The sequence below is a fragment of the Pongo abelii genome, chromosome X, assembly GCF_028885655.2.
Source record: "Pongo abelii isolate AG06213 chromosome X, NHGRI_mPonAbe1-v2.0_pri, whole genome shotgun sequence".
Classification (NCBI taxonomy): domain Eukaryota; kingdom Metazoa; phylum Chordata; class Mammalia; order Primates; family Hominidae; genus Pongo; species Pongo abelii.
In genome coordinates, this window is record NC_072008.2 from 91,613,133 (window position 1) to 91,620,102 (window position 6,970).

The 6,970-nt window shown below is 40.4% G+C and overlaps 1 pseudogene; it reads right to left on the minus strand.

The window, feature by feature from the left end:
* Positions 1–5,531: 5,531 nt before the first annotated feature.
* Positions 5,532–6,229, minus strand: LOC100446454 (thiopurine S-methyltransferase-like; annotated as a pseudogene).
* Between the last annotated feature and the right edge of the window lie 741 nt (positions 6,230–6,970).

Genomic DNA, 6,970 nt, shown 5'->3' on the forward strand with positions numbered 1-6,970 from the left:
TCCTAGATTTGTTACTATTTTGAGTGGCTTTGCATGTTTTAATCTCCCTCAGTTCAGCTCTGATTTTGGTTATTTCTTGTCTTCTGCTTCTTTTGGGCTTGGTTTCCTCTTGGTTATGTGGTTCTTTTAGTTGGGATGTTAGGTTGTTACATTGAGATATTTCTGCTTTTTGATGTGGGTGTCAAGTGCTATAAATTTGCCTCTTAACACTGTCTTAGCTCTGTCCCAGAGATTCTAGTATGTTGTATCTTTGTTTTCATTAGTTTCAAATAATTTCTTGGTTTATGCTTTAATTATTATTTAAATTACTTATTTAATTATTTACTCAAAAGTCATTCAGGAGCAGGTTATTTAATTTTAATAAACTTGTATGATTTTGAGCAATTTTCTTGGTCTTGATTTTCAATTTTATGGCCCTGTGGTCCAAGAGAGTATTTGGTATGATTTCAGTTCTTTTGTATTTGCTGAGGATTGTTTTATGTCTGATTATGTGGTAGATTTTAGAGTATGTGCCATTTGGTGATGACATTCTGTTGATTTTTGGTGGAGAGTTATGTAGGTGTCTATCAGGTCCATTTGATCCAGTGCTGCATTCAGAACCTAAATATCTCTGTCAATTTTCTGCCTTGATGATCTTTCTAACACTGTCAGTGGGGAGTTAAAGTCTCCCACTATTATTGTGTGGGAGTCTGTCTCTTTGAAGGGCTCTGAGCACTTGCTTTATGAATCTAGGTGATCCTGTGTTGGTTGCATATATATTTAGGATAGTTAGGTGTTCTTGTTGAGTTTGACCCTTTATCATTATGTAATGCTCTTTTTTGTCTTTTTTGATCTTTGTTGCTTTAAAGTCTATTTTGTCTGAAACGAGGACTGCAACTCCTGCTTTTTTCTGTTTTTCATTTACTATGTAGATTTTTCTCTGTCACCTTAGTTTGAGCCTATGGGTGTCATCTCATGTGAGATGGGTCTTTTGAAGACAATATACCATTGGTTCTTGGTTCTTTATCCAGCTTTCCACTCTGTGCCTGTTAATTAGGGCATTTGGCCCATTTACATTCAAGGTTAATATTGATATATGTGGATTTGATCTTGCCATCATGATGTTAGCTGGTGATTATGCAAACTTGTTTGTGTGGTTGCTTTATAGTGTTACTGGTCTGCGTACTTAAGTATGTTTTTGTATCGGCTGGTAATGGTGTTTCCTTATATTTAGTGCTTCTTTCAGGAGGTCTTGAAAGGCAGGTCTGGTGATAATAACTTTCCTTAGGATTTGCTTGTATGAAAATGATCTTATTTTTGCTTCACTTATGAAGTTTAGTTTGGCTAGATATGAAATTCTTGGTTGGAATTTCTTTTCTTTAAGGATGCCATGTATAAGCCCCCAATCTCTTCTGGCTTGTAGGGTTTCTTCTGAAAGGTGTGCTGTTAGTCTGATGTGCTTCCTTTTGTAGGTAATGTGATCTGTCTCTCTGGCTGCCTTTAACATTTTTTTCTTTCATTTCAATACAGAGAACCCCTGCAAAATTGTATACGATGAGATCATCCCCAAATGAGGATGATAGCAATGAAATACATGCTACACTTCTATACAAGAAGATCATCCCTAAGTGGGGATGGTGGAGCTGAAAAGCACAAGTGAGGATGATCTCCTTGTATAAAATCTTGCAAGGGTTCTCTGTATTCCCTGAATTTGACCATTGGCTTCTTTAGCAAGTTTGGGGAAGTTTTAATGAACAATATCCTGAAATATGCTTTCCAAGTTGTTTGCTTTCTTTCTGTTCCTTTCAGGGATGCCAATGATTCATAGATTTGGCCTCTTTACATAATCTCATGTTTATTGGAGGTTTTATTTATTGTTTTTCATGTTTTTGTTTTTATTTTTGTCTGGCTGTCTTATTTCAGAGAGCCAGTCTTCATGTTCTAAGATTCTTTCCTCAGCCTCATATATTCTGCCGTTAATACTTGTGATAGCATTGTGAAATTCCTGTAGTGTGTTTTTCAGCTCTATTAAGTCAGTTAGATTCTTTTTCATACTGCCTATTTTGCCTGTCAGCTCCTGTATTCTTTTACTGTGCTTCTTGGTGATGAGTGGGGGTTGGAGATTCCCAGAGAAGAGGGGCTAGACTCATCTTTGTAAGGTGGTTGCTGTGTGCTGGAGGTGGCAGCATAGTGACTGGGTCCTTTGTTACTTCCCCAGTCTGAGGGTTGTTAGGTGGTACCCCTACAAGTGCAGCGGCAGCAGGGTTGTGGGTTAACTCTGGAATTTTCTCCTTGGAGAAATACTGGGATGCCTCTGATTGAAGTAGTCAGGTGGGGGCAGGGTGGTTGTGCTGGAGTCCCAGGTTGGGCAGCTCTGGCCAGTGAGGAAAATCGAGGACTGGGACCTGCATGGAGAAGAGCCCAGCCACTTTTCCTTGAGGTTGGTACTTGGTGCTGGGAGCCCAGACCAGCCCCTGGTCCCTGCAGACTCTCCAGAGCCTGGAGACAGCAAGGGCAAAGGCTGCGGGACAGTAAATATGGCAACCCACGCCTTCCACTGGGACCTCTGACTCAGGAACTTGCAGAGCTGCTACTGGCTCAGCCCTGGTGGGAGATTGCTGGAGATCCAGGTCAGGAGGACCTGCCCAGTGAGAAGATACAGGATTGGAGACCCATGTAACAAACAGTCTGGCCACTTTTGCATAGAGCTGCTGCAGTATGCTGGAGGTCCGCTCCAGACCCTAATCACCTTGGCATTTCCATTATCTGTTGCCAGCCCAAACATACCAGCAAGAAGTCCTGGTTGGGAGGTCCCTCCCAGTGAGGAGGAATGGGATTAGGGGCCTGTATAAAAAAGCATTCTGGTTGCTTTTCTGTAGAGCAGTTGTGCTGTGCTATGCTGGGTTTCCACTCCAGCCCCCGGTTGCCTCAGACTCTCCTAAGCCTGAAGGCAACAATGACAAAGGCTGTGAAATAGTGAAGATGGTGGCCCACCCCTCCCTCTGGGAGTTCCACCCCAGGGAGGCCTAGAGCTGCTGCTATCCGGGAAATAGCAGTGGGGGAGGCTGAAGACCCAGGTGGGAAGATCTATCCCACTGAGCAGAAACAGGATCCAGGACCCACATAAAAAAGCAGTCTGGTCACTTTTTCATAAGGTAGCTACACTGTGCCGGCTTCAGCCCCTAGCTGGATTGGACTTTCTAAGGTCTGAAGCCAACAATGGCTAAGGCTGCAAAATAGCAAAGATGGTGGCCACTCCTCCCTCTGGGGGTTATGTCTCAGGGAGGTGTAATGCTACTACTGGTGGCTGACTGTGGTTCCAAGCCAGTGGGATTTATCCTGCAAGGTACCATAGGAGCAGGGCCTGCAGCTAGTCACTGCTCAGTACCCGGGATTCAGCCCTTTTCCTGGGTTACGTATGGGGTCTAATCTCCTGCTTTGCTAGAGTTGCAGCTGCTTTGCTGGTGAGCCTGGGTATCTAAGACTCCTGGGGCTCTATGTGTGCCTGAGCAGCTGTTCTGCCAAGACTCCATGTAGCTCTCTGCGTGTCAGACTGCAGGCCCTGGTGGAGTGGGTACACGAGGGGATCTCCTGACCTGGGGTTCCAAATATCCGTGGGGGAAATGTGGGTTCCTCGGGGTCCCTTACCCTTTCAGCACTTCCCTGGGTAGGAGAAGCCCCCCGACTCCATGTCACTCCCAGATGGGGGGTCATCCTGCCTTTTCTTTGTTTCCTTGATGAATTCCAATATGTGTACCTGGATGTTTCAGTTGAAGGTGCTGCATTTACTTATCCCTTCTATTTCTCTCCGTGAGTGCAGCACACATTAGATGCTTCTAGTCGACTATCTTGGCCAGCCTCCAGCATACATTTCTTAAGCAGAAAACAAAAGGCACTAATCATAAAGGAAAAAAATTAATAAATTAAACCATCAATGTTAAGATTTCTGTTCTTCAAGAACTCTAAATGCTGACATTTAGGGATCTGCTTGCCTTACTGCCCAATCAGCTGATATTGAAGCTTATGAGTCTACAAGCATTAAGACCCTTAACAGATGAACACAGAACAAATGAACATGAATAGATGAACATGGAACAGATTAGAGATGTCACCAAGCATTTGTTGAAGGCTAAAATGACTGTGTAGGAGTAGTCCAATGAGAAGTGAACCTATGTGCATCTTTCTGTGACATGAGCTAAGTCAGTTGGCCATGCCTCTATCCACTTTCCGTCTTCTCTTATTTTTCTAAGGATAGCAATTCTAATTTTTGTGAGTTATTTTTTTCTGTTCATAGCCTTGTGTTTGTTTTCTCATATGTCCTTTTCTTTGTTTGTTTGTGTCTCTGTCACAATAAAGGCTTAAAAACATCCCTTACTATTATTTTAAGGGGGTTTCAGGAGAGGGAGTGGGTAAATGTCTGTGTGTATCCTTCCAAGCTCAGCCTACAGTCTTCAGGTGATTTGGGGGTAGACTAAACCTTGAGAACACTAGGCTATATCCACCAATGTGATATTAACCAACAAGAGAGAATACGAGACTGATTCTTTTTTATGTCATTTTAAATTTCCAGGATCTATGTCTTGTGCGCTGATAGTTATTTTTATAGTATATTTAAAAAAAACTGTTAAAAAATTTATTCTTACAATTTGGGAATAATATTTTGTTCCATATAGATTGATTTGTTCAATTAAAATTTATTTCTTGATTATGTTACACGTATAATTACATATGGAGAAAGCGTAAAAAGGGATGCCAGGATTTGAGTAAAGGATAAAGATTTATAATAAAAGCAAATCTTTTACATAATTTTTGGGACCACTTTGAACCTTATTATGTGTTACATTTCTTCAATCATTCTAAATTTCATAAAGAATGTCAGTTTTTCTATGTCTATTATAGATAAGTAATATGCATTACATTTTTATTTTTTAATTACAGAAGTAATACATGCTGATTGATAAAAAATCTTGCAATCTGTCAGTAAGACACACTGGTTTAATCTTTCACCTTTCACGCATCATACTCTCCTCCAAAGGCACTATTTTAACTTTTTTAGTATGTGTTCCTTTTTTCTAAAAGGTTATATGCATTTTTGAGCAAAGATCTATGGTATGATTTATAAACAAGTTTTAAAAATTCATCTATTACATTTTCAGGCCTTAGAATAATTTTCTTTTCTTTCTTTTTTTTCTTTTTTCTTTTTTTGAGACAGCTTCTTGCTCTGTCACCCAGGCTGGAGTGCAGTGGCGCAGTCAGGCTCACCGCACCCTCAACGTCCCAGGGTCAAGTGATCCTCCAACTTCAGCCCCCCGAGTAGCTGGAACTACAGGCACATGCCACCATGCCAGGCTAATTTTTTATTTTTGTATTTTGTAGACATGAAGCCTCACTGTATTCCCCAGGCTGGCCTCCAACTCTTGATCTCAAGCAGTCCTCCCTCCTTGGCTTCCCAAAGTGATGGATTATAGGCATGAGCCACTGTGCCCAGTCTCAGCATAATTTTCAATTGCTCAAAATCATGGTGATGTTACTTGATTTTATTTATGTCTCATTTACTTTTCTGTAAGTAGATCTATCTTTCCAAAAATGTAGTCAATTCCCCAACTTTTATGTTGTTCTTCAAAAGCATCAGCATTTCCAGGACAATAAATACTGCATGTTGTACCAAACAACCTTTCAATTTAAGCATGTGGAACATAAAAATGGTGGGCTGCATGTTTTTACTTGAATCATAAGAAAGAACACACACGAGGTACTGAAACCGTTTTCTCAGGAGGAACGACATTATACTTGCAGAGCATTCACAATCCACCTGGATTAATGGTAACTAATGCTCCTCTATTCCAAATCCTGTCAAATTTGTCAATATTTGTTCTGGGAAGATAAAAAATGCTGCAACAGTACAATGAAATATTCCCTGAAGAACTCTTATATATTTGGTTTCAGGAATTTTAGTGATTGGCTCTTCTGAGTAAGAAAGATTTGCTCTGTAAAACATTCTTGTATCTCAAGTTAACTGATTTTCACACCAACTGCACTGTGTCCCTGGTATGGAAACCATTTCATCTCAACTGTTAATACTTTTCCATATAGAGGAAAAAACATCATCAGTCCACTCTCACCTTTATGAAAAGTATCCAAATGCTTTAATAAGCTTGTCTTGCCATGCTTCCAGACTTAGTACTTGGTGTTTCTGTACCTCAGTATCGGAATACTCTTCAATATCAACTGAAGTTCTTGTATTATTCATAGTTTCAGTGGCATCTATCTCTCAAGCATATGTTTTCAATGCATTTGTTGGTTTACTATAAAAGATATCACAAAGAATACAGTTAAAGAGATGTGTACGGCTACGTGGGCATGCCACATTCCAGGAAGCTGCACGTGTTCAGCATCAGCAAGTTCATATAGTATCTTGTTCTTGATTCACAGATGCAGCATCTGTCATCTGTCTGAGGATATTATTTACCTATTTTGAACGTTTTATTGTTAGCTTTGGCTCTATGCTTTTCCTCTCCAAGTCTTCTGTTTATTTTGCCTTTTTTAAAGATATATCAGAGGACTTCTTCAAATATATGATGATATTTGGCTTCCCATTCATATTAAAATGAGGCACTACAAAGTGCATTAGTAGCTCTAAAGATGTTTTCAAACATGTTAGGACTCAAAAAGTGCCTTCTATGCAGCACTGGGAAAGTGACTGGAGGACGTGGTCTACCAAAACAAGGGAGCAAATAGAGAAAAAGGAAGATTAAAGGAGTAGGGAATCCAACACAGGATGATGGCAAAGGGAATATCCAGGACAGCAGGTATGCAACAGGCCTGAAGAGAAACTAGCCCAAAGCAGAGCAAAGAGGTAAAAGACTCCAAGAGGGAATACTTCTGGGAAAACAGGAATTGAGGAATTACCTGATATGTTTGCTCATGTGGAAAATAGGATGGAAACAATGACGGAATGTTTGGGTGCAATTAGTAGTAGGTTCATTAAAAT